The sequence below is a fragment of the Pleurodeles waltl genome, chromosome 5 (assembly GCF_031143425.1).
Source record: "Pleurodeles waltl isolate 20211129_DDA chromosome 5, aPleWal1.hap1.20221129, whole genome shotgun sequence".
NCBI classification, from domain to species: Eukaryota; Metazoa; Chordata; class Amphibia; order Caudata; family Salamandridae; genus Pleurodeles; species Pleurodeles waltl.
In genome coordinates this window covers 1866546901-1866572978 of record NC_090444.1, presented here as the reverse complement: position 1 = coordinate 1866572978, position 26078 = coordinate 1866546901, and the positions used below count along the sequence as shown (strand labels likewise).

At 46.6% G+C, this 26078-nt stretch overlaps 1 protein-coding gene across 3 annotated transcripts in view; it reads left to right on the top strand.

Moving 5' to 3' along the window:
• The window catches only part of KLC4 (kinesin light chain 4), a 364418-nt gene that overhangs the window by 278355 nt on the left and 59985 nt on the right, over positions 1–26078 (top strand). The gene's annotated exons all lie outside the window — the stretch shown is intronic.

Here is a 26078-nt window from a genome sequence, read left to right as displayed (position 1 = left end):
TACTGGCACCAACGTCAGTAGTGAAGTGTGACCTTAAAACATTTATTTACAGCACTCACCCTAATAATGAAGACTTTCAAATAATGAACCATAAATACAAGTTCGAACAGCATTATCTTTTGGAAACATTACCTCAACTGCAGAGAGTTCCACTCTCTGTAAACAGGCAGCCAAAGGGTTTGTGCTGCAGAGGGTTGGGCCTACTTGTCCCAAGGACAAAGTAAACATAAAAACATGTTGCCCGTGACCCCAAATAAGATGTCCCGGGCGTCGGGCGATAGGAATTCCACATCCCTGTCATGTAAGGGGGTGGGTGCATTCTCCTTTCATATCGTGTAAGGGTGGAAGCGTGTTCCTCTTTAGGTATCATGTATGGCCGGATGCGTGTTCTTCTTTAAGTATCATGTAAGGGGGTGGATGCATTCTCCTTTCATATCGCGTAAGGGTGGAAGCGTGTTCCTTTTTGGATTTCATGTAAGGGTGGAAGCATGTTCCTCTTAAGGTTTCCTGTAAGGGTGGAAGCATATCCTCTGTATGTATCATGTAAGGGTGGAAGCGTGTTCCTTTTTAGGTTTCATTTAAGGGTGGAAGCGTGTTCCTCTTTAGGTATCATGTAAGGGGGTGGGTGCATTCTCCTTTCATATCGTGTAAGGGTGGAAGCGCGTTCCTTTTTAGGTTTCATGTAAGGGTGGAAGCGTGTTCCTCTTTAGGTATCATGTATGGCCAGATGCGTGTTCTTCTTTAGGTATCATGTAAGGGTGTGGATGCATTCTCCTTTCATATCGTGTAAGGGTGGAAGCGTGTTCCTTTTTGTATTTCATGTAAGGGTGGAAGCAGGTTCCTCTTTAGGTTTCATGTAAGGGTGGAAGCGTTTTCCTCTTTAGGTATCATTTAAGGGTGGAAGAATATACTCTGTTTGTTTCATGTAAGGGTGGAAGCGTGTTCCTCTTTAGGTTTCATGTAAGGGTGGAAGCATGTTCCTCCATAGGTTTCATGTAAGGGTGGAAGCGTGTTCCTCTTTAGATATCATGTAAGGGTGGAAGCATGATCCACTTTAGGTGTCATGTAAGAGTATGGGCGCATTCTCCTTTCATGTCATGTAAGGGTGGAAGCGTGTTCCTCTTTAGGTATCATATAAGGGTAGAAGCTTGTTCCTCTTTAGGTATCATATAAGGGTGGAAGCGTGTTCCTCTTTAGGTATCATGTAAGGGTGGAAGCGTGTTCCTCTTTAGGTATCATGTATAGATAGGACCACATTTATCTATAAATAGCATATAAGTGTAGGAGTGCGTTCCTCTTTCTGTGTAAGCATGTCCTCTTTACATATTAAGTAAGGTTAGGAGCACTTTCTTGGAATGAGGTGCTTTTTCCTCCGTATGTTGTGTAAAGCAGGTAAAGTTGCTCCTTTGAGGCTCTGTTGGAAGTGGTACCTCATCCTGTCTGGATGTTGTGGAAATGGAACTAGCTTGTTCCTTCCAGAATAACAGAAAACCGAAGCAGCCGGTGTCACCTAAAGCGTTTTGTCAATTGACAGTATTAAGCCAGCATTATAATCTTCAAAAGAAGACAGCGGGTATGTGAATGTGTCATTCTTGATGCAATGTTAATGTGCCCTTGAGTCCTAGATATGTCCATGGGACTCTAGTACCACTTAAAATTGGGAAAAGTTCTGATTAAGCATCCTGTTCCCTTTTAAATCAAAATAATCAGTGTGCCTAGCCCAGGAGGTAGAGTTCCACACAGACAGACACCTCTAAAGGAAGGTAACATTGTGCTCTGATAGCCCCAGTACGTGTGAATCTATGTGGAGCCACATTGGTTGCAGCTGGCTTTGCGGGTATGATTTTATTCTGGGCAGTCAAGAGTGCACTGCCCACTCCTTCCCACAGCAGATACACACGAGCAGCATAGAGCAAGTTGAACAGTAGGATGGGCAGAAAAGGCACCTCAGTTAGTCACTACTCCTTGTCAGTGATTTGAAAAGTTAGATGAGTTTGTTTCTGTCAGAAAATCCGAAAAGTGGCTAAGTTGATACTGGGAGGATTAAGCAAAAGGAGGTCGCGAGGGGATGTTGAGGCTGTCGACATGCAGAGGATGCACCAGACCTTCACAGAATAGGAAGGAAGAAGAAAGGTTTATTCCTGAGCTGTTAAGTTAAGAGTTGTACTTCATCCTTTCAGGATATACAGGAAGCAGAGGGGCGCGTGACCCTGTCAAGAAATAAAAGAAGGGGAGGGGCTTGACTGTCGAGATACACAGGAAGGGGAGGGGCTTGACCCTGTCAAGATTCAAGATAAACCGGAAAGGGAGGGGTTTGACCCTGTCAAGATACACAGGAAGGGGAGGGGCTTTATCCTTATGGCCTATTAAAGAAGAGGAGAAGCTTGATTTTCTCATCACAAGCATGAAGGGGAATAGATTCATCCAGTGCGTGGGAAAAGGTAGGAACAGAGGTTGATTCTGCCCCTCAAGATTTCTTCTATCTTAGAATCAATGAAGGAAGGGAACGAGAGATTCACATCACGTGTACAAATGTATTTGATTTTGGTATAAACAATCTTTAATTTAGGTCTTAATTTTCAACATACAAAAATGTCACCTCTGCAAATTTACATCCATGAAAATCTTTTTTTTTTAAGACTCCTCTCCAAGAATATTTCACATTACTGACTGTTCGTTTTGACTCGGTGAAGAAAGGTCTTTATAAGATAGTGGAATCTGTTATTTGATCGTCTCTTACACTGACATGCTTTTGATGGTAAACTAAGAGATTACGCCATCTTCCAGAAGTCTGCATTTACTGAGTCAAAATGAATAGACTGTGAATGGGAAGTATGCTTTGATAGGGATTTTAATTGAAGATTTTTATAAATTTACATTTTCCTCTATAGTTATGACAGGTTTATAAAAATGTGATACTTGTGATCTAAAATAAAATAATTGTTTATACTCAATATGAAATACATTTGTACACATTATGGTTAATCTCTCGTTCTCTTCTTTGATTACTTCTGAGATAAATGAAATATAATGTGAGGATATCAGTTTTGATTAAATATGATTTACAGTGCGTAGATGCCTCTTTAAATAACAGGCCAACTCTGTTTAGAAGGAGGAGCTTTATGTTCCCCACATGTTTGGGTTCGGGGTAGGCAGTCTGGTGTTTTCGGTATACTGGAGAGGGGTGGCTCTCACTGGTGAAGCGGTCGTTGCTTAAGCGGTAGCCCTGTTGTCGGGTGCCTTTGGCGAGCATGCGGTTCACACATTGGTGAATAGTAAGACTGTGGCCTTCCCTCTTGTTTTTAAATGTTTTCCATCCATCCACCTAACCAGCTCTGTACTCATCAAACATTGCTCATGTACGCTGTGGCTGCGAGGCCTGCATGCTGTTGGAGACCTGTGCATGCATACGTAACCTGATCACCCACACGTGTTCATTGTCATGTGTCGCTGTTACACCACTAATGCCAGTAACATACGTGTCAGCCTCCACCCTAACATGCCTGGCCCATGTGCACCTCAGCCACTGCATGTGCTGCTCCCATCCCCTTTGCCTCCTCTTCTCTCCTTCATTTTCCTGTGATTCTTGCAGCTAATGGACCATTTTCAAATGAATCAACACAGGTCGGATCTTCTTGATTGTGGATTGTACGCCTGCTCTTTTCTCCTAGACCTGAAAATGTAACGAGTGAACTCTGCCCAGGTAACCAAGGTCGCCGATGAAGGAAAACAATGCACTCCAAAGGCAGAGTGAGATGCGGAGTTTTAACAACGTTGCGTCTCTTGGGAGACCACCAACTCCCCATACACCAAGGCCCTGAATACCAGTTGGGTGGTAAATTCCGACCCGTACATAAGCCCGTTTACACACAAGTCGGAATTACTGGTTGTTAGTACAAGAAGCGTTAAATTACTCAAACATCATTAAATTCAGCCGGTCAAACCTGCCAAAATTTACGGGGAAAAACATATGGTATTTACTACATTATGCAGATTTTGGTGCGTTAAACAATAATCTGCATGTTATTCCTCAACAGCTCTGAATGGGTGGAATTTATCACCTTCGAAAAATAATGGAACCAGTGGTATTATTTATTGTGTGATAAATACCACCTATATTCATAATCAGGGCCCTGAGAGGAATATAATATATTCGTAGCATGTGTCGGCTGCAGATACAAATGCTGTACACACACCTACATCTAGTGTTAGGCCTGGAGTCTGCAACCTGTTTTTCTCAAAGACGTTTTATGGTCGACGTGGGGTATTGCGCATGTTCAATGGCTCCTTTAATAGATTTTCTTCTCCACCATCGTGCACGGATGGTCTGCGTCGGGGCTCCTCGGTTATGACGCCCACGTGGCCCATAAAGATAAAAGATCGAAGAACGGCAACAAAGTGTAACATACCACTCCGATACATGCGGAAAAGATGCACACATCGAGCCACACATTGGATTTCCAGGAAGTCTGCATCCACACTCGTTGAGAATGTTCCTCTCCGGGTAATGGAGACATGATAATGGAGGCACGAAAAGTAAGCCTTTTTCGATTGTGCCCTCAATGTGGGGCCAAATACGCCTGATCAGATATTCATAAGGTCTGTAACTTGTGCTCATCGCCAGAAGACAAGGAAGAGGACTGCACAGCATCCAATCTTTTAAAAAACAAGAAGGCTGTGTGAAGTAGAAGAGACCGTCTTCTAGTGCACAACATGGAGATGGCAGCCACGGCAGAGTTCTCTCATGAAGAATCACACAGTGAAGGTGAGACCAACAACCATTTACTTTTTCAAGGTGGTGTTTTCGTCACAAGGCCCCACTATGTTGACTCGGACAAACTCAGTGGGGAAGAGGAACCTGAGGTGCAGATGGAGCGCACGCAGAGGACTCCAGGACCTGGGTCTGGACAGAGGACAAAGAGGACACCAAGGGCCGTGGGTACGATTGACCACCTAGATTTAAGAAAATATTGCATACACCTCCCCCTCAAGGCCACGGTATGCTACAACCCTTGTGTTCTGGTCGACTCCACGAGCATGGCTTGGAGATGAGATGGGACGCGAATGTTCTCGATCGGGCAAGAACGCCAAAACTTGGAGATAACACCAATCCGGTACTGAAATACACGTCTGCATTGACACATGCATCGGTGCCAAACAAGACAAAACCGGCTTCGATGACTGAAAAGTGATTGGATCCGGAAAAGAGCTCAACATTGAGCCAGTTGAAGTCCAGGTATCCATCGGCATCGACAAAAGAAAAACAGCAAGGACAATGTTTGATGGTGAAAAAAGCCCATACTACAACTGGAGCAAAGACGCCTATCTCGACCGCAGTAACTGGGTCAGAGAAACAGGCTAAAACACCACAGAAACAAATGCCACCAGAAGAGGAAGGTAGTATTTTAGAAAGACTGCACAAATACATACAGAAAAAAACAACATAAAGACTCTTCCAAAAGACATGTACAAGACTTTGAGGTTACTCTAGCACCACCAAAGAGGGTAGCTATCGAACACAGGGCCACAAGCCCTGTTACATTTGCACAACCTCAAACCCCTCAACTTAGATTTCCTTCACCTACACAAGAAGATGATGGTGGAGATACTCCTCAACAGGACTCTGATTCGCAGGGAGATACCCACAGCAGTCCAGACCCATGGGAGGATTGTGACGTGGTTATGCCTGATACTGATATAGAACCACCAGTTCCTGCAAAAGCCTCACCACCCGATGACCATTCATCATATCATAGTGGCAGATAGGGGGCTGTAGAATATCATAAACTTCACATGCAAACTACAGAGGAAGAAACTGATTTCTTAGTAGAGACACTTGCGCACTGAGCACTTAGTACAGTATCTTCCTATAATTGGGTCAATATTAAGTGTATCAATGAACACATTTGAGGATCCAGTGAATTCAAGGGTCCTTACTCCACAAATTGAAAGGGAATACAGGCCTTCTCCTTCAGACCTAATCTATATCAAGGGGTCTCCCTACAGTAGACTCCCTAGTAGTTCTTGATCTTAGGGTGCTGCGGAAGCTCCACTTCCTGACAATGACCCTGCAGGTAAAAGGGTGGCTACTGGACACACCAACCACTGGCGAATCGCAAATTCAGTGGGGTTACTGTCAAGATACAACAGAGCAACTTGAAATGAAATGCAAGATTTAATGCATCTCCCAGAACAATATAGAAAGAGAGGGCATCCTTAGTGACTGAAGGTAAATCTCCAACCTAACCATCAGGTGTGCACTGGATAGTGCAGACATTGCGGCTAGAGGCATTAATTCTCCTGTTATGCTACGTAGGCATGCATGGCTACATATATCGGGCTTTGCCAGAAGTGCAACAGCACATTCTTAATATTTCTTTTGATAGGAAGCATCTCTTTGGCCCAGAAGTAGACAAGAAATTAGAGAAAAATCAAAAAAAGACAGCAAAATCAATGGGTGCTTTGCAAACCTCATCACAAAAGTTGCAACACTTTCACCGTTACCAAGAAAGAGGGGTCTGAAAGAATTCCACCACAGAGATCCATTTGTATGAAAAACAAGAACAACAATTCCACCAGCAAGCAGGAAGGGGCATTACAGAGGTAGATACACAGCTAGAGGAAACAGAAGAGGCACACGTTCAGAAGGAGCCTCTGCCACCAAACAGTGACTCCCCGACACTTCCCCCTGATCACAAATCAGTTGTGGTCTGAGGTAACTTCAGATCAGTGGGTGTTAGATATTGTCAGTCAGGGACATTGCCTAAGAGTTAAAACAACCCCCAAGTATCTCCCTAAAGAGGCACTTACTAAATCCACAGCATCTACATCTGCTAAAGGAAGAAGTCAAAGCCTTGATACAAAAAGGGGCAATAGAACCTGTCCCATTCAAACATCACAGCAAAGGAGTATACTCGCTGTATTTCCTTAAACCAAGAAAGATGGCTCACGACCTCCAATACTGGATTTATACCCTCTAAGTCACTACATTCTATCCAGACACTTCCATATGGTAACCCTTCATTGGGTAACACCATTACTTCAAGAAGGCGACTTCTTGACTGCACTAGATTTGAAAGGACGCATATTTTCATATCACAACCCACCCGGAAGATTGCAAATATCTCCAGTTTGTGGTGGGTTGATGTCACTATCAATTCAAAGTACTACATGCAGGGTAACAGCAGCTGCAAGGGTATTCACAAAACGTCTAGCAGTAGTAGCTGCACAGCTAAGAAGGAAAAACATACATGTTTTTCCTTATCAAACGTTCCAGGAAAGAAAAATGTCTACATGACTCCCAGGCTACAATCAGTCTTTTACAAAAATTGTGGTTTACAGTCAAAGCCACCAAATCCCATTTACAGCTTCTCCAGATACAACCTTATCTTCTCAATTCGGTCATAGCGAAAGAATACCCCAATGCACAGAGGGTTCTCAATCTCCCAATCTCCCAATCTCCAGAATTAACTGGCTAAAAGAGTCAAAACAGAGGTTCAGAGAGATGGTCTCCTTAACAACAGACATTACACATCAGTATGGTAGAGTTGCTTGACATTCAAACGGCTCTCAAAGCATTCCTACCCCACATATCATGGAAACGTCCTTCTGAAAATATGACAGCAATATACTTCATTCAGAAAGTAGTGAACAACTCACTAACACACTTACTAAGCAGAATGCAGCAACAAGTACACCAGTGGGAAATGCACACTTGAACCCTACAATCATACTTTAAACAGTGGAGAACGCCAACGATAGACGTATTCGCCGCCGTAGAAAACGCAACATGCCAAAACTTTGCATCCACAGTCACAATCCAAGGGCAATGCCCTATGGATGAACTGGTCAGGGATATTTGCCTCTTCCACTCATTTGTTATGTGGTCAGGAAACTCAGATAGACTTCACTAATTATGATACTCATAGCTCCAACATGGGCATGTTAACCTTGGTACGCAACTTTTCCTAAAACCTCACGAGAAGCTAAACAACATTGCCGCTCTTCTAACTCACAGTGGGGGCAGAGTGAGACACCCCAGTGTTCAACAAATCAGTCTTGCAATCTGGCTCCTGAGCTCAAAGAATTTGGGTATCTGCATTCCTGACGTAAATCCAGATCATTCTCAAAGAAGCCAGGAGACCAGCCACAAGGGCGTGTTATGCAGCAAAATGGAAAAACTTTGTCCACTACTGTGCTGGAAACAACATAAATCCATCCTCACCAACTGAACAACATCATGTATGTCACTTGTTACATTTACAAAAAGCACATTTAGCATACACATCTGTACACTTGCATTTAGCAGCATTCACACCTTAGCTACACAACAGAAAACATAATTCTCCTTTTTTGTATACCTGTCATAAAAGCATCCATGGAAGGACTTGAGAGTTAGCCTACCGCATACAGCGCCTGTTCCAACGTGGAGCCTGAACGTTGTGCTAACAACACTACTGACTACACCTTTTGAACCAACGCATAAATGCAAAATACAGTTCTTAAAATGGAAAGTGGGATTGCTCATGGCCATGACATCACTTTGAAGAGTCAGTGAAATACATGCACTCACTATAGAGGAACCTTACTTTCAAGTATTGCAAGACAACGTTAGCCTACGCACAACCAGAGGTTTCTGCCAAAGTTTGTATCACCTTTCCCTTTAAACCAAACACTGGTTTTACCTGTTTTCGTTCCAAAACCAGAAACAGTCGCAGGAAGAGCATTGTATACACTGGATGTAAAATGTTGCCTAATGTACTATGTAAAAACATTCAGAAAAATACAATTATTTGCACCTTTTTCTAATCCACAGAGAAGCAATCCAATCTCAGAAGCAGGACTTGCTAGAGTGGTAGTAAAATGTTTACAGATTTGCTCCATTAAAACAAAATGAACACTACCTACAACGCCAACCCTCATTCAACACGGAAACGGGCAGCATTAAGGGCATTTTTTTGGGAAGATCCCGCTAACAGACATTTGTAAAGCAGCAACATGGACAAACCCACACACTTTTACTAAACACTATTGTGTAGATGTGCAAGCCATACAACAGGCTCTGGTAGGATAAACGGTTGTACGCACATTGTTTCAAGCACTTCACAGTCTGACGCCTAAAGCCACCACGATAGGTTTCTGTGTTGTAGTCTGTGCATAGCATGTGTATCTGCAGCTAAAATGCTACGAATGGAGTGTGTTACCCTGTAAACATCTGTTTATAGCATGTAGTGGTGCAGATTCACATGCACCCTCCCACCTCCTCAGTAGGTATTGGATGGTGACACAAATACACAGAACTTCCAGCATTTCAACACCAGACGCTAACTTAACCAACTATATCCTCACTTCCCATATGCCAGGGAAAAAACATTATAATCTAACAAAGGAGGCTTTGAACATGCACAGTACCTCGAGATGGAGAAGATATGATGCACAACGTCGACCATAAAACTTCTTTCAGAAAAACAACTTGCAGAGTCCGGGCCCAACGCTCGCTTGCAGGAGTATGCATAGCATGTGAATTTGCAGCACTACAAATAGATGCTTACAGGATAAGTAGCATACTCCTTATTTAGCACTGGGAGTTCTGCCTGGCGTGCAAGGTTTGTGAAAAAAGGTGTTACTTGTTACCCAGACGAGTGATGCTCATTTTATTGAGCTCCGAAACGGAGGGAAGATGGTCCCTATTGGAAAGATCCAGACCTGTGACCCACAGGCTGAACCAAGGCCTCTGCAGTAAGCTCATTCTCACACTGAAAGGTCTCACCACGAATGATCTCGAAACCGTTGTGAGCTTGGGCTGCCTCATGCTAACAGGGTTGGAGTCTGGCCGAACTGAGTTCCTTATGCATCCTTTGACACCTCTTCCTTCGATGTTGGAAGCACTCACTGGGGCAACCAGAAGCGAAGCTTTGCGGAATCTGTGAAGGAAAAACAAGAGACTTCCTGTCTGCATTGTTCTGTGATTCCTTGGCACCAAGAGCAATACCAAGTGATGCCACCGCACGTCTGTCCTCTTTGGCAGCCCCTGGCAGAGTGTTGCACAGCTCTCTCTGGCCTACCCTGCATGGTGGTCTTTCCCTCACTCTTAGCACAAGAAGCAAAGGTTCACTCAGGGCCTGGCTTCTGAAGCATCCTCTGGTCTTCATGCTCAAGTTTTACTAAACACTTCTTTTGCTACCTCTTTTAGGACCAGTTGATGTATTTTCCCTTTGTCGACCATATTGACCTTTTCTACTGTGTCACATTGGAGCGTTCTGCCTCCCTTGAAAATAATCTTTTCTTAATGCCACCAATAACACAGCATCTGCGAGTGATACAAGGGTGGATCATCGATCACCCTTCTTGCTGCTTGGCAAAGAGGTGAACAGTCTAACTCTTGGTATATAGTCCACTTTAAGAATAAGGCCTGAAGTTCTACAGACTGATGCAAGTTGTTTCCAACATCTGCATGGAGATCTGTGGATTTGAAATACAAATTGCTGATTGGTCTGCTTTGGACAGCCAAAACAACTTGTTCATGACACATTCAGAGACTCTTGGTCCACACTCTCACCTAAAAGGGAAGCTCAAGATGTTTTTGAAGTGGTTCTGAATTTCAGAAGATGCTACCTTGATTTCTTGAGATGAGCAGGTTCATTTTTAGTTTAGTAACAGGAAGGGCCCATAACATCTGCATTGTTTTCCTTCATGGTACCAGGGTTTAACACATATGTCTGTCCACAGCGGGTTCGTTTGGTTGTACCTTGTGTATCATCTGCTGAGGGGAGCGTAGGGTACATGTGAGCGATGTGGGGGGAATGCATGCTTAAGTGAAAGATTTTGTCTGTTATTGTCTCTTCTCCAGTCTCTCGTCTCTTCCTTCTCTCCAGTGTCTCATGTCATGTTTTATGTTTACAATGTGTTACTCCCTCACTTCTGATTTTCTCCTTCACGGGTTGTGCGTCTCTCTCAAGTGCCTGCTTTCCTGAATGTTCACATCTTTACAAAGTGGATCCTCATGCATCTGTTGTCTCCTTTTTTATCTTAGTTTCTCAGTCACTCTCCGTGTCTTTGTGTTGTTTGTCCTTTCTTCTGTTTACTTGTGTAATAATTCTCCATATCTCTGCTATGTCTCTGCCCACTCACACGCTCCTGTTTTCTCTAGCACTGCTGCTCAGTGCTTGTGTATTTCTTTATCTATTATTTCTTTCCAGCAGCTCGACATGTCTCAGTTGTGCACTGGCTCTATTCTGCCCTCTTAAACTCTTTCACTTGATCTTGGGTTCTCTGATGGGCCTCTCTTCTCCCATTTTCATGCTTTCTCACACTCTGGCCCTGCGCGCCGTTGTGGTAAACCAGTCAACTCATCTTCTTCGCTGGCCCTTAATGTCGCTGCTCTTCTCCTTCACTTTCACACCCCCTGCTATTCCCCTCTTCCCATCGAACCATTCAGCTGCTCCTCTGCCTGGCGGTCTGTTTATTACTTCTTCTGAGGTCCTTCTCCATCCTCTCTTGTATTCTGGCTTCTCAACACTTCAACCTCTGTCCAACTCTGCTCTGCAGTTTCCCTCAGCTACTCTGACTTCACCAATTCGTCCTCCTTAATGTCTCTTGTGTTCGTTCAACTGTCATTAGAATCTATCTCCTACCAATTTCTTTCCTTAACTCTTGCCTCTTTTCGTGCTGTACTGAGTTCCTCTGTTCCACAAACTCTCTTTTTCATCTCTGGTGCTCTCCACGTCTTCCCTGCTCAGTTTCTTCACATTTTCGCTTCTTCCTGCAGCTTCCAAGTTCTGCTGTCTGCTCTCTGCTCCCATCCCAGCCTCTTGATCTTTTCACACTCAACCTTATCTCAGTTCAGACCTCTCCACCTCTCTCGCTACTTCTCAGTTTTCCCTCCTTGATCTTTAGCTCCATTTCTCTTACACTTCTTTTGGCCTCAGCCTTTCCTCATTTTTAAGTCATTATGCTCTTTTTGTCTCTGCTCTGTTTTAGCCCCACTTTTCCCCCTTGTATCCTCTATTTGTCCCTGTTGTTGTCCTTGGTGTTTTTTCTACAGATTCCACCATCTGAATATTCCTTCCCTCTGCACAGACTGAGGACGATTAAGGATGGAGTTGCTATGATCCTGTGCTACCCTGCCCTTCCTTCGCTGGTGCCTTCCCAAGTAGTTGGTCGAGGCACCGAGCTCAGGATATCTGCCCCCCTAGCTCATCCGATGGAAAGGATTTTTGATGGTGCCTTCAGCTGCACTGGAATGCTGGGATTATCCAGTCCACCAAAGGGTCTTTCTAGGTCTCTGAGACTCTTCTTTGAGTGAATAGGCACCATGTTTCTGGTGAAACGTGGTTTATTATGGGTGGTTGGCCTCACAAACAGATCTCCTGGCTTTATGCTGCATTTCAGTCACTTGCACATGTCCCAGGATCTGATCCGGCATAGATACCACCTGGAACTGGTAGGTTGTCGGTCACTAGAAAATGGAAATTTACGAAAAATAGAGGTTAACTTCTTCTGCTACCGCTACTAAAAACCAACTATGGGGCGTGCCTGCGCTGTCGCTGGACACCCGTTGAGTGTGCAGCCCAGCAGTTGGACTTCCACACAACATATTCATGCTTTTGAGTCCGTGTGTCACGGCTGAGCCATCCAATCACATGGACATTTGATGCAGCAGCAGCTGTGGTGTCGGACTCACTCCTGTACTGCAGCTTCCGCCTCAGGGTCAGGGTAGTAGGACTTCAGTCAGCTGCTAGTTTGCTCTGGTTCGCTCCTTTTTGTCAACTCTTCTCGTTCCTTCCTGATGTTGGTAGGTGTTTCCTAGCACATCTGTCTTTGCTCAAAGTCTAAAGTTAAACATTAATACAAATGTGTAATGAAGAATTCCTGTGCTTGTCCACCCTGAAGGGCAAAGGGCCTCCTCTTCGAGTAACCCCGAGGAGACTGCGCCCTCGCAGGCAACGTCGATTCTCACTCTCAAGACATCCATCCTTTCAGACAATCATTACTCAAGTGTGTATGCATCCTTTCCTCCTTCTATGACCATCACATGTCTTGGAATCTCTAGCAGCGTGATGACCTCAGGTAGTTGAAGTGAATTTCACTTGTGGTCTTCAGTAGAGCGAAAAAAAACAAGGAACAAACTAGCTCTGGAGGGAGGCTTCTGCCTCCGGGTTTAGTGACAAAAGATCGATGGATATCTCTCCCTACCCATGACCTCCACTCCCCATTGAGCTGGTATGACTGTCTCCATCATACTCCCACCCACCTGACGCTTCTGCGCCACTCTGCCTTGCCCCTTCGCTGCATGCCTTGCTGGTTGATAGTCCTGACTCCATGTCCTGCATTTGACCCTTTGCGATAATCCCCGGTCATTGAAAATTCCTGCGGAGGAGAGATGATCCTGTCCTAGGCAGTGTTCTACGCTACCGCCACTCCTTTCATCCCAGTCTTGCCTATTCAGAGTCGTAGATTGTGCTTCGGCGGCTTAGTCTGGTTACAAATCAACACCAGTTTCTGCAATTTTTGCAGTGTTGTTTATTTTCGAGTTAAATCATAGTGTGTCTCATGCTTCCCACCTGCTCAGGTCCATAGAATACAGAGTCTGGTCCTTTCCATTGAACCCTTCCTGGTTTTGAAGTTGGCGTGCCCCTCTTACATGCTGCTTCCTGTACTGCAGTGACATACAGCGGATCTCATTAGTACATGCATCGCCGTACCCCTTTTGCACCATTCCTTATGCAGTTAGATAACGAACATGTAAGTGGGTGTCCTTGACTCCCTATGAACCAACAACTTAATTCTCTTCTCCATTTGCTCCTCTTGCAACGTTAACTGTGAAGATGTAGAGGGCCATGATTAAAACTGTCTGTCTTTTTCCTTGTTATTCACCCAAGAAAAATTGCTGAACTGAGCACTTCAGAGCTGAGCACCCCTAAGAGGTTCTCTATGCAGCTGAGGGGGGTGGCATGCTTTGGGAAGGATAGCTTCTCAGCTCTGCAGAACACGATTGTGGGGCGCTCAGCCGTCAACTGCAGAAACAAGAACCTCGGCACTGGACTTGTGGCATAATCCACAGACGTGGAGTGCTGAGAATCATGTCCCTGAGTTCAGCACAAGGCACGTTCTTCCTCTTTTCCTGCCTTGCATACACAGTAAATCTGTCTGATGCATGCCTTTGTGATGGCGGGGACGTGCTGCCAACAGGAAACAAAGGCACTGGGAGCCTTCCTTGTCAGCTCAACCCTCACATTCTAGTTGTTTTCTCACACTTGACTTGTCCATTGCTCCCATTCATGGGAAGCATGATGACTCCATGAGGCTTCTTTCAGGCGTCACCCCAGCATCAAACCTGTTGTCTGTAGCAGCCCACCTGAGAAAGTTGCAGAGTGCATGGTTGCTAAACTGGTAGTGACAACACGGACATCGCAAGAGAAGGATTGAGCACTGATTAAGGTCCCTCCTGCGTAAAGGACAGATGTCTAGATACCAATACGAGCTTAGGACTCTCAGACCCAAGTGCTTTGTCCCCAGCTCTATACTTGTACAGTTGCTGCTAGTGCATCATGACCCCCCCAACTTGCCAGCCCATCTAATTTGCCAGTTTCTCTGCCCGTTGCAGGACTGCAGACCTCACGGATTCTTCAGCTTCATATAGATACATAGTCCTAAATGTTGCATATCAGCATTGTCCCCATTTCAGTATCTCTTTGTATCTGTCAGGAGTCCATCAGAAAGGATGAGTTTTCTTCCAAAGATAAACCCCGAAGACTTTGGAAAATGGCAAACCTTAACAAAAGTATGTCCTTTTTCTCTTACCAAGCAATGTTTGCTGTGCTAACACCATGATCCTTCCAGGTGGGCATAAAGAGGGTTTTAATAGGTTCACAGGTGTTGGCAGAATTTATCCAGTGGTAACTGGAGCAGGAGCAGCTGGCAGGAGGCTACCAGTCCAAATCCAGATGTCGCACAGGCAAAGAGGTCTCTGGACACAGGGAGTAAATCATGCAAGGATCCCGTACAAATCCAGATGTCGTGCAGACAAAGATGTCTCTTTACTTAGGGAGTAAATCATGCAAGGATCCCGTACAAATCCGGATGTCGCGCAGACAAAGATGTCTCTTTACCCAGGGGAGTAAATCATGCAAGGATCCCATACAAATCCAGATGTCGCGCAGACAAAGATGTCTCTTTACCCAGGGGAGTAGAGTAAATCATGCAAGGATCCCGTACAAATCCAGATGTAGCGCAGACAAAGATGTCTCTTTACCCAGGGGAGTAGATCATGCAAGGATCCTGTACAAATCCAGATGTTGCACAGACAAAGATATCTCTGGACACAGGGGAGGGAATCATGCAAGGATCTTGTACAAATCCAGATGTCGCACAGACAAAGATGTCTCAGGACGGGGGGGAGAATCATGCAAGGATCCTGTACAAATCCAAATGTCACACAGACAAAGATGTTTCTGGACAGAGGGCAGAGAATCATGCAAGGATCTTGTACAAATCCAGATGTCGCACAGACAGATAACTCTCAACACAGGGGAGGGAATCATGCAAGGATCCAGTACAAATCTAGATGTTGCGCAAAGATGTCTCTAGACACAGGGGAGAGAATCATGCAAGGTTCCTATACAAATCCAGATGTCACGCAGACAAAGATGTCTCTGGACACAGAGGAAGGAATCATGCAAGGATCCTGTACAAATCCAGATGTCGAGCAGACAAGGATGTCTCTGGACACAGGGCAGAGAATCATTCAAGGATCTTGTACAAATCCAGATGTCGCACAGGCTAAGATGCCGCTGGACCCACGAGAGGGAATCATGCAAGGATCTTGTACAAATCCAGATGTCGCACTGGCAAAGATATCACTGGACACAGGGGAGGGAATCATGCAAGGATCCTGTACAAATCCAGATGTTGCACAGACAAAGATGTCTCCGGACACGGGAGGGAATCATGCAAGGATCTTGTACAAATCCAGATGTCGCACAGGCAGATATCTCTGGACACAGGGGAGGGAATCGTGCAAGGATCCAGTACAAATCCAGATGTCACGCAGACAAAGATGTCTCTAGACACAGGGGGAGAGAATCATGCAAGGATCCTATACAAATCCAGATGTCACGCAGACAAAGATGTCTCTGGACACAGAGGAGGGAATCATGCAAGGATCCAGTACAAATCCAGATGTCACGCAGGCAAAGATGTCGCTGGACACACGGGAGGGAATCATGCAAGGATCTTGTACAAATCCAGATGTCGCACAGGCAAAGCTGTCTCTGTACCTAAGGGAGAGAATCGTGCAAGGATCCTGTACAAATCCAGATGTTGCACTGACACAGATGTCTCTGGACACAGGGGAGAGAATCATGCAAGTATCTTGTACAAATCCAGATGTCGGACAGGCAAAGATGTCACTGGAAACGGGGGGAATCATGCAAGGATCCTGTACAAATCCAGATGTTGCACAGACAAAGATGTCTCTGGACACAGGGCACAGAATCATGCAAGGATCCAGTACAAATCCAGATGTTGCACAAAGATGTCTCTGGACACAAAGCACAGAATCATGCAAGGATCCAGTACAAATCCAGATGTTGCGCGGACAAAGATGTCTCTAGACACAGGGGAGGGAATCATGCAAGGATCCAGTACAAATCCAGATGTCGCGCAGACAAAGTTGTCTCTGGACACAGGGGAGGGAATCATGCAAGAATCTTGTACAAATCCAGATGTCGCACTGAGAAAGATGTCTCTGGACACGGGAGGGAATCATGCAAGGATCCTCTACAAATCCAGATGTCGCGCAGACAAAGATGTCTCTAGACACAGGGGAGGGAATCATGCAAGGATCCAGTACAAATCCAGATGTCACGCAGACAAAGATGTCTCTGGACACAGAGGAGGGAATCATGCAAGGATCCAGTACAAATCCAGATGTCACGCAGGCAAAGATGTCGCTGGACACACGGGAGGGAATCATGCAAGGATCTTGTACAAATCCAGATGTCGCACAGGCAAAGCTGTCTCTGTACCTAAGGGAGAGAATCGTGCAAGGATCCTGTACAAATCCAGATGTTGCACTGACACAGATGTCTCTGGACACAGGGGAGAGAATCATGCAAGTATCTTGTACAAATCCAGATGTCGGACAGGCAAAGATGTCACTGGACACGGGGGGAATCATGCAAGGATCCTGTAGAAATCCAGATGTTGCACAGACAAAGATGTCTCTGGACACGGCACAGAATCATGCAAGGATCCAGTACAAATCCAGATGTTGCGCGGACAAAGATGTCTCTAGACACAGGGGAGGGAATCATGCAAGGATCCAGTACAAATCCAGATGTCGCGCAGATAAAGATGTCTCTGGACACAGGGGAGGGAATCATGCAAGGATCTTGTACAAATCCAGATGTCGCACAGACAAAGATGTCTCTGGACACGGGAGGGAATCATGCAAGGATCCTCTACAAATCCAGATGTCGCGCAGACAAAGATGTCTCTAGACACAGGGGAGGGAATCATGCAAGGATCCAGTACAAATCCAGATGTTGCACAGACCAAGATGTCTCAGGACACAGGGGAGGGAATCGTGCAAGGATCTTGTACAAATCCAGATGTCGCACTGACAGATGACTCTCAACACAGGGGAGGGAATCATGCAAGGATCCAGTACAAATCCAGATGTTGCGCAAAGATGTCTCTAGACACAGGGGAGAGAATCATGCAAGGATCCTATACAAATCCAGATGTTACGCAGACAAAGATGTCTGTGGACACAGAGGGAAGGAATCATGCAAGGATCTTGTACAAATCTAGATGTCGCGCAGGCAAAGATGTCTCTGGACACAGGGGAGGGAATCGTGCAAGGATCCAGTACAAATCCAGATATCGCGCTGACAAAGATGTCTCAGGACACGGGAGAGAATCATGCAAGGATCCTGTACAAATCTAGATGTCGCACAGGCAAAGATGTCTCTGGACACAGGGGAGGGAATCATGCAAGGATCCAGTACAAATCCAGATGTCGCACAGAAAAAGATGTCTCTGGACTCAGGGAAGAGAATCATGCAAGGATCCTGAACAAATCCAGATGTCATGCAGACAAAGATGTCTCTGGACACAGGGCAGAGAATCGTGCAAGGATAAGCATGCTCCACATTCTTTCACAGGGCACACATCTTTCCCCAGGCCTTGAAACATTTCCTTCCTGTTTCTCACTAAGATGCTAGACACGTAATATGCCGGATTTGGAACAGAGGCGTATGTGGCTGTTGTCAAGAAAAAGTGCTCCCTTTTGTACATATTTATGGAATCACCAACCCACAGATGAAATGTCTGCTGAACGTTGAAATTACCCTTGAAGAATTGGCAGCATCTGAACTCCTTAGACGTCCGCTGATGGGATCAGCTATGAAATGAGCACATTGTCTTTTTCTTCTTCTTCCTCTGAATAGGCCATCTTCCTCCTACAGAAGGAGATGAATAAAGGGGATAGATAATCTGCATCCCCTTCGACTAACCAATGACGCAAGAAGCCCAGTTCAAACAGTAGACATTTTTGGTTCCTTAGACCATCTAGTCTTCCATGAGGAGGGAAGTGTAGCATGAAAGGCGACTCAGTGCTCCACTAATCCTAACACCAGCCAGGCCAAGAGATGGGTTGTGGCCATTGAGAGCTGGGGGGGAGGAATACTGCAGGGTTCCAGACGGCGGCTCTGGAATAATGGAAGAAGTTTACCAATATCCATTGCAGTCTAGGAGAGGAGAGGAACTAGGTGTAGGGGAGGCAGAAGTGGGTAGTCATGAGACCAAGTGACTTTAATTTGAGTTTAGTTGAGCAAAATTGAGTAGAACTCAAAGAGATTAAGGGAAAAGGGGAAAAGCATAGCACACAATGGGCCTCCCTTCTTGGAGAAAGATGTGCGCATTTGAGGCTGCTGGGTTCTTAGCACAAGCTCACAAAGGTCTGATGCTGCTTATAAAAGTCTCCTTCCATTTCCTCCACTCTCAAGGAAAGGAGCCGCACAACTGAAGGAATGCGAGGAGTCCATGGTAAAGCAAACAAGCCTTAAATCACTGCAGTGGGTACATATGCCAGTGCACACGCATAACTGTCACAGAGGTAATGGACAAAAACGTTTATTTGCATCCCCTTCTATAGGAATTTGAAGCGTTTGAGATAACTCAGATCTGGTCACGGCCAGTTTGAACTGGCTGAGGAAGTTAAGCAAGAACATGTTGGACCCAGGCATTTTTTGAATTTCCAGAACAAACAGCTCTTATCCCGTTACACTCTCCTTCACCTCGCTTTCTGAGAGGCAAAGCACATTACAAGAAATGAGATCGAGCTCAAGATGGCAGAAGAGCACAAAATGGTCGAACTCCTCTTCACCAAAACTAGCGTTATTTTCTCTCACTTCCTGAGGCAAGAAGCAAACCAATCCGCTTCTAATGATCCCCAGAGAGAAGAAATCATCATGTTAACCTGTCGAACCAGCATCCCATTGTGGACTCCTGAAACCAGTCTGCCACTGAACAGGAGTTGCCCAGACAATCTTCCACCTTGACTGAGGGATTTTGGTTGACACAAAAGTTCCAGTAGTCCAGCCATGTGGTGGGTAGACCCTTGGATCTGGTCACTCTCTTGCCTGCTCACTTATTGATCTGCTGATAGTCTTTCCGTCCAAGTGAGTGTTCGCATTTGGATCAGTGACTGAGGTGGTGGTTCCCTCAAGGAGCTTCCCCAAGGCTTGTTTTGGAAGGAAGATTCTTTGTGAGACTGGGATCCTCCATTAGAGAGCCCTGTAGGTTGGCACCCGAACCAAGGGCGCTTCTTTCAACTCAATTACTGAGTCATAACCAAAGGTGCCTTTCCTATTCCAAGCTTCTGTCTTCATCAGACAGCAATGTAGTTCTTCTTGACGGCCCTTGTCCGTGACAGTCGGAATGAAATAAGGGAGACACTGCAGTGCAGGGAGTCTGGAAATAAGACCTGAGGGAGGACGAGAGTAGTCCAATGTGGCTGGCAAGCTCCTTGAAGGGAAGGGAGGGCTAAGATAGTCCCCCATACTTACCTCTGGATTTGGTGAAACTTGTCTGAGCCAACAGGAGCGAGTGTCTTAAAATAAAATCCAGGAATTTGCTCATCTGAAATGGGGAGCAGGCAGATTGTTTCAATGTTATCTATAAACCCCAGGGAGTGGGGTTGAAACAGTGGCTTTTTTTGTTAAACAATTTTGCTTGGTGTTTCAGTCTTCTACTGAGAGTAATTCCTGGTTGGGAGGGCAGTGGGTGGGGAGGGGAACAAGGCAGCTGGAAGATGTGTTCTACAAAGTCTGTGATGAAGAGCTCTGGTCAGCTTGGAGACCCCAGAGGTATGCAGAAATATTGTTTCTTTTGGGGAGGAAAAATCTTTGCAGTCCAGCCCCATAGCCAGGGATGAGAGAGGGAGAGTAAGGAAAGAACAGTATAATATACTTAGCTGTAGCTGAGCGGGAAGAGTGTTGAGAAGGATGGAAGCCTTGCTTGTCACAGCTAATGATGACTTTTCAATGCAAAAGGAGCTTGTTTAGTTCAAATCTGAGCATTCTCAACCCTTTTGTGAGCCTTTAGCATAACAACCTCTGCCAGATCCCACTGTTACTTCTTGTTTTTCCCGTAGGACTCCAGCACGTACTTGATGCAGGTCAGGACAGTAATGGAGCCCTACTCACTGTCCTTAGCGAAATAAAACAGATCTTTCACCTGTATAACGCATGTGAACGAGACTAACATTGTCAGGTCTTTGGAGAACCTCATCAGGGACGTCATTTCTCAGACGTGTCCTGCTCCTCTGCCATCACAGCTAGCAGGATACTCAGTTGTGATCTAGCTTCCCTGCAGCATGAGTAGTTCTCCATACTTGTGTCCCCATCATGTCCATGAATAACACGACCTCTACCAGCTCTCCCATGGTATGTCTGCATCCACAGCGCACAACAATTTCTTTATTTTTCTATGAGAGTGAGCTGCCTGTCAAGGCCTCTTCAAAGCTCAACTCTGGTGCCATCTTCTATTTACCCATGCCATCCAAGGTTCCCAGGTATGGTACAAGGCAAAGCTTCGCTGGTCCTGCCCCAAGGTTGCTGGAGGAAGCTTCTCTGGAAGACCTGCTTATTTTCACTTCTTGCACGTGGACTGGTTTCCTCCAAACCTTGTTGCATCCGTTCTTTCTTCTTTGTTGTCCATCTATTCACTGGTTGTAAAAACATGCAGCCGGTTCCAAATATTCTCAAAATGGGTCGACCTTCAGGTTTTGAATATTCAGATGGTGGAAGTCAATAAGAAGGAACATTTAGGGAGATAAACTTCACAGATAGTGGAGTGATCTCATATTTTTATGCAGCGTGCCGCCATTTTGAATCTTCCTCTGTCGCCAGACAAGGAGAGGTTCACAATGGTGGGACCATCTTTGGCCAGTAATACTTTGCAGGTATGTGTAAGTTCCTCCATCTTCTTAAGATTGTCTTGCTTAATGATTTTCTTTTTTCCCCAGTCTGCATTCAAAGCTCCTCTCTTCTTTCACTGCTTGCCCGCGTCACGCTCCCCAAAGACTTTTCAGCGTAATGTTTGTAATCATAGAATCGCATTATCCTTGTCCTTCACTAACCCAGGCACTGTCCTTCAGACCCACACCAGTCCAGTCCTCATCTTCCCTGACAACGCACAGTCCCAGTGAAATCACAAACTTAGATCCATCATTTGTCCTCAAAAAATAACTCTTGTTCCCAGCTCTTCACTGCACTGCAAGATCCAACACATAGCGTTCAGGCCCCATTCTGCACTCGGGTGTCCATGTCACATCCTCCACACAGCCGTTGATGCCCCTTGTCCCACACGGACACCACTACCTCTTCCTGCACGTCCTTGACACTGGTAGTAATGCTGCATCTTCTATAGTGGCAGTCACCCCGCATACTACACACTGGCACCATACGCCATCATCCACACAGCCGTTGATGCCCCTTGTCCCACACGGACACCACTACCTCTTCCTGCACGTCCTTGACACTGGTAGTAATGCTGCATCTTCTATACCGGCAATCACCCCGCATACTACACACTGGCACCCATACGCCATCCTCCACACAGCCGTTGATGCCCCTTGTCCCATACAGACACCACTACCTCTTCCTGCATGTCCTTGACACTGGTAGTAATGCTGCATCTTCTATACTGGCACTCACCCCGCATACTACACACTGGCACCCATACGCCTCCCTCCACACAGCCGTTGATGCCCCTTGTCCCACACGGACACCACTACCTCTTCCTGCACGTCCTTGACACTGGTAGTAATGCTGCATCTTCTACACTGGCACTCACCCTGCATACTACACACTGGCACCATACGCCATCCTCCACACAGCCGTTGATGCCCCTTGTCCCACACGGACACCACTACCTCTTCTTGCACGTCCTTGACACTGGTAGTAATGCTGCATCTTCTATACCGGCAATCACCCCGCATACTACACACTGGCACCCATACGCCATCCTCCACACAGCCGTTGATGCCCCTTGTCCCACACGGACACCACTACCTCTTCCTGCACGTCCTTGACACTGGTGGCAATGCTGCATCTTCTACAGTGGCAGTCACCCCACATACTACACACTGGCACCATACCGCATCCTACACACAGCCACGAATACCCCTTGTCCCACACGGACACCACTAACTCTTCATGCATGTCCTTGACACTGGTAGCAATGCTGCATCTTCTATACCGGCAATCACCCCGCATACTACACACTGGCACCCATACGCCTCCCTCCACACAGCCGTTGATGCCCCTTGTCCCACACGGACACCACTACCTCTTCCTGCACGTCCTTGACACTGGTAGTAATGCTGCATCTTCTATACTGGCACTCACCCCGCATACTACACACTGGCACCCATACGCCATCCTCCACACAGCCGTTGATGCCCCTTGTCCCACACGGACACCACTACCTCTTCCTGCACGTCCTTGACACTGGTGGCAATGCTGCATCTTCTATACCGGCAATCACCCCGCATACTACACACTGGCACCCATACGCCATCCTCCACACAGCCGTTGATGCCCCTTGTCCCACACAGACACCACTACCTCTTCCTGCACGTCCTTGACACTGGTAGTAATGCTGCATCTTCTACACTGGCACTCACCCCGCATACTACACACTGGCACCATACGCCATCCTACACACAGCCGTTAATGCCCCTTGTCCCACACAGACACCACTACCTCTTCCTGCACGTCCTTGACACTGGTGGCAATGCTGCATCTTCTACAGTGGCACTCACCCCGCATACTACACACTGGCACCATACGCCATCCTACACACAAGCCGTTAATGCCCCTTGTCCCACACAGACACCACTACCTCTTCATGCACGTCCTTGACACTGGTAGTAATGCTGCATCTTGTATACCGGCAATCACCCCGCATACTACACACTGGCAACCATACGCCATCCTCCACACAGCCGTTGATGCCCCTTGTCCCACACGGACACCACTACCTCTTCCTGCACGTCCTTGACACTGGTAGTAATGCTGCATCTTCTACACTGGCACTCACCCCGCATACTACACACTGGCACCATACGCCATCCTACACACAGCCGTTAATGCCCCTTGTCCCACACAGACACCACTACCTCTTCCTGCACGTCCTTGACACTGGTAGTAATGCTGCATCTTCTACACTGGCACTCACCCCGCATACTACACACTGGCACCATACGCCATCCTACACACAGCCGTTGATGCCCTTTGTCCCACACGGACACCACTACCTCTTCCTGCACGTCCTTGACACTGGTAGTAATGCTGCATCTTCTATACTGGCACTCACCCCGCATACTACACACTGGCACCATACGCCATCCTACACACAGCCACGAATACCCCTTGTCCCACACGGACACCACTAACTCTTTATGCACGTCCTTGACACTGGTGGCAATGCTGCATCTTCTACAGTGGCACTCACCCCGCATACTACACACTGGCACCCATACGCCATCCTACACACAGCCACGAATACCCCTTGTCCCACACGGACACTACTAACTCTTCATGCACGTCCTTGACACTGGTAGCAATGCTGCATCTTCTATACTGGCACTCACCCCGCATACTACACACTGGCACCCATAAGCCATCCTCCACACAGCCGTTGATGCCCCTTGTCCCACACGGACACCACTAACTCTTCATGCACGTCCTTGACACTGGTAGTAATGCTGCATCTTCTATACTGGCACTCACCCCGCATACTGCACACTGGCACCCATAAGCCATCCTACACACAGCCACGAATACCCCTTGTCCCACACAGACACCACTACCTCTTCCTAGACATCCTTGACACTAGTAGTAATGCTGCATCTTCTGCACTGGCACTCACCCCGCATCCTACACAGTGGCACCCATACCCCATCCTACACACAGCCACTAATGCCCCATATCTACACAGATGCCATTACTACTTCATATACACCCTGCACACTGGCACCAGTACTGCATCCTACACACTGTCACTCACCATGCATCCTGCACACAGCCACTAATGCCCCTTGTTCCACACAGGTGACATTACTTGTTCTTACACATCCTACACATGGCACCAATGCTGCATCCTACACACTGGCACTCACCTCACATCCTACACGCTGGCACCAATGTTGCATCCTACACAGTGGCCTTCACCCTGCATCCTACACAGCCACTAATTCCCCTTGTCCCACACAAACACCACTACACAACCTACACACTGGCACCAATGCTGCATATTCCACACTGGCATTCACCCCACATCCTACACACAGTCACTAATGTCCAGTGTCACACACAGATGGCACCTCCTCTTTCTACACATCCTACACACTGACATCCATGCCGCATCCTACACACTGGCACCCATACACCGTCCTACACACAGCCACTAATGCCCCATGTCCCACGCAGACACCACTGCCCCTTCCTACACATTCTTCACACTGGTACTAATGCTTCATCTTCCACACTGACACCAATGCTGCATCCTACACACTGGCACCAATGCTGCATCCTACACACTGGCACCAGTGCTGCATCCTACACACTGGCACCAGTGCTGCATCCTACACACTGGCACCAGTGCTGCATCCTACACACTGGCACCAGTGCTGCATCCTACACACTGGCACCAATGCTGCATATTCCACACTGGCATTCACCCCACATCCTACACACAGTCACTAATGTCCAGTGTCACACACAGATGGCACCTCCTCTTTCTACACATCCTATACACTCACATCCATGCCGCATCCTACACACTGGCACCCATACACCATCCTACACACAGCCACTAATGCCCCATGTCCCACACAGACACCACTGCCCCTTCCTACACATTCTTCACACTGGTACTAATGCTTCATCTTCCACATTGACACCAATGCTGCATCCTACACACTGGCACCAATGCTGCATCCTACATAAAGCCACTAATGCCCCTTGTCCCACACAAAGGCCACCACCTCTTCTTACACACTGGCATCCATGTCACATCCTACACACTGGCACGTGTGCGGCATCCTACACACTGGCACCCATGCACCATATCCTTCACACTGGCACGTGTGGTGCATCCTACACACTGCCACCGAAGCCGCAACTTACACACTGGCACCAGAGCCACATCCGGCACACTGGCACCCATGGTGTATCTTTCACATGGGCACCCTTGCGCATCCTACACGATGAGATCCAAGCTGCATCCTACACCCTGGTAACCAAGCCCCGTCCTTCACACTGGCTTAGAAGCTGCATTCTACGTGCTGGCACCCACACGCATTCCAACAGACTGCCACTAATTTTGCATTCTACACACAGCACCCTTCCCTGCCACATCCTACACACTGGTATGCATGCCCCATCATTCCCTTACATAATTATTTACTCTCAACTCACACTGAGAGCCCGCACTCTTTTTACACAGTCTTTCTATCGTACTGTAATCCTCACTTCTTCCCTGACTATGCGTTGCTTTGTTCTCCA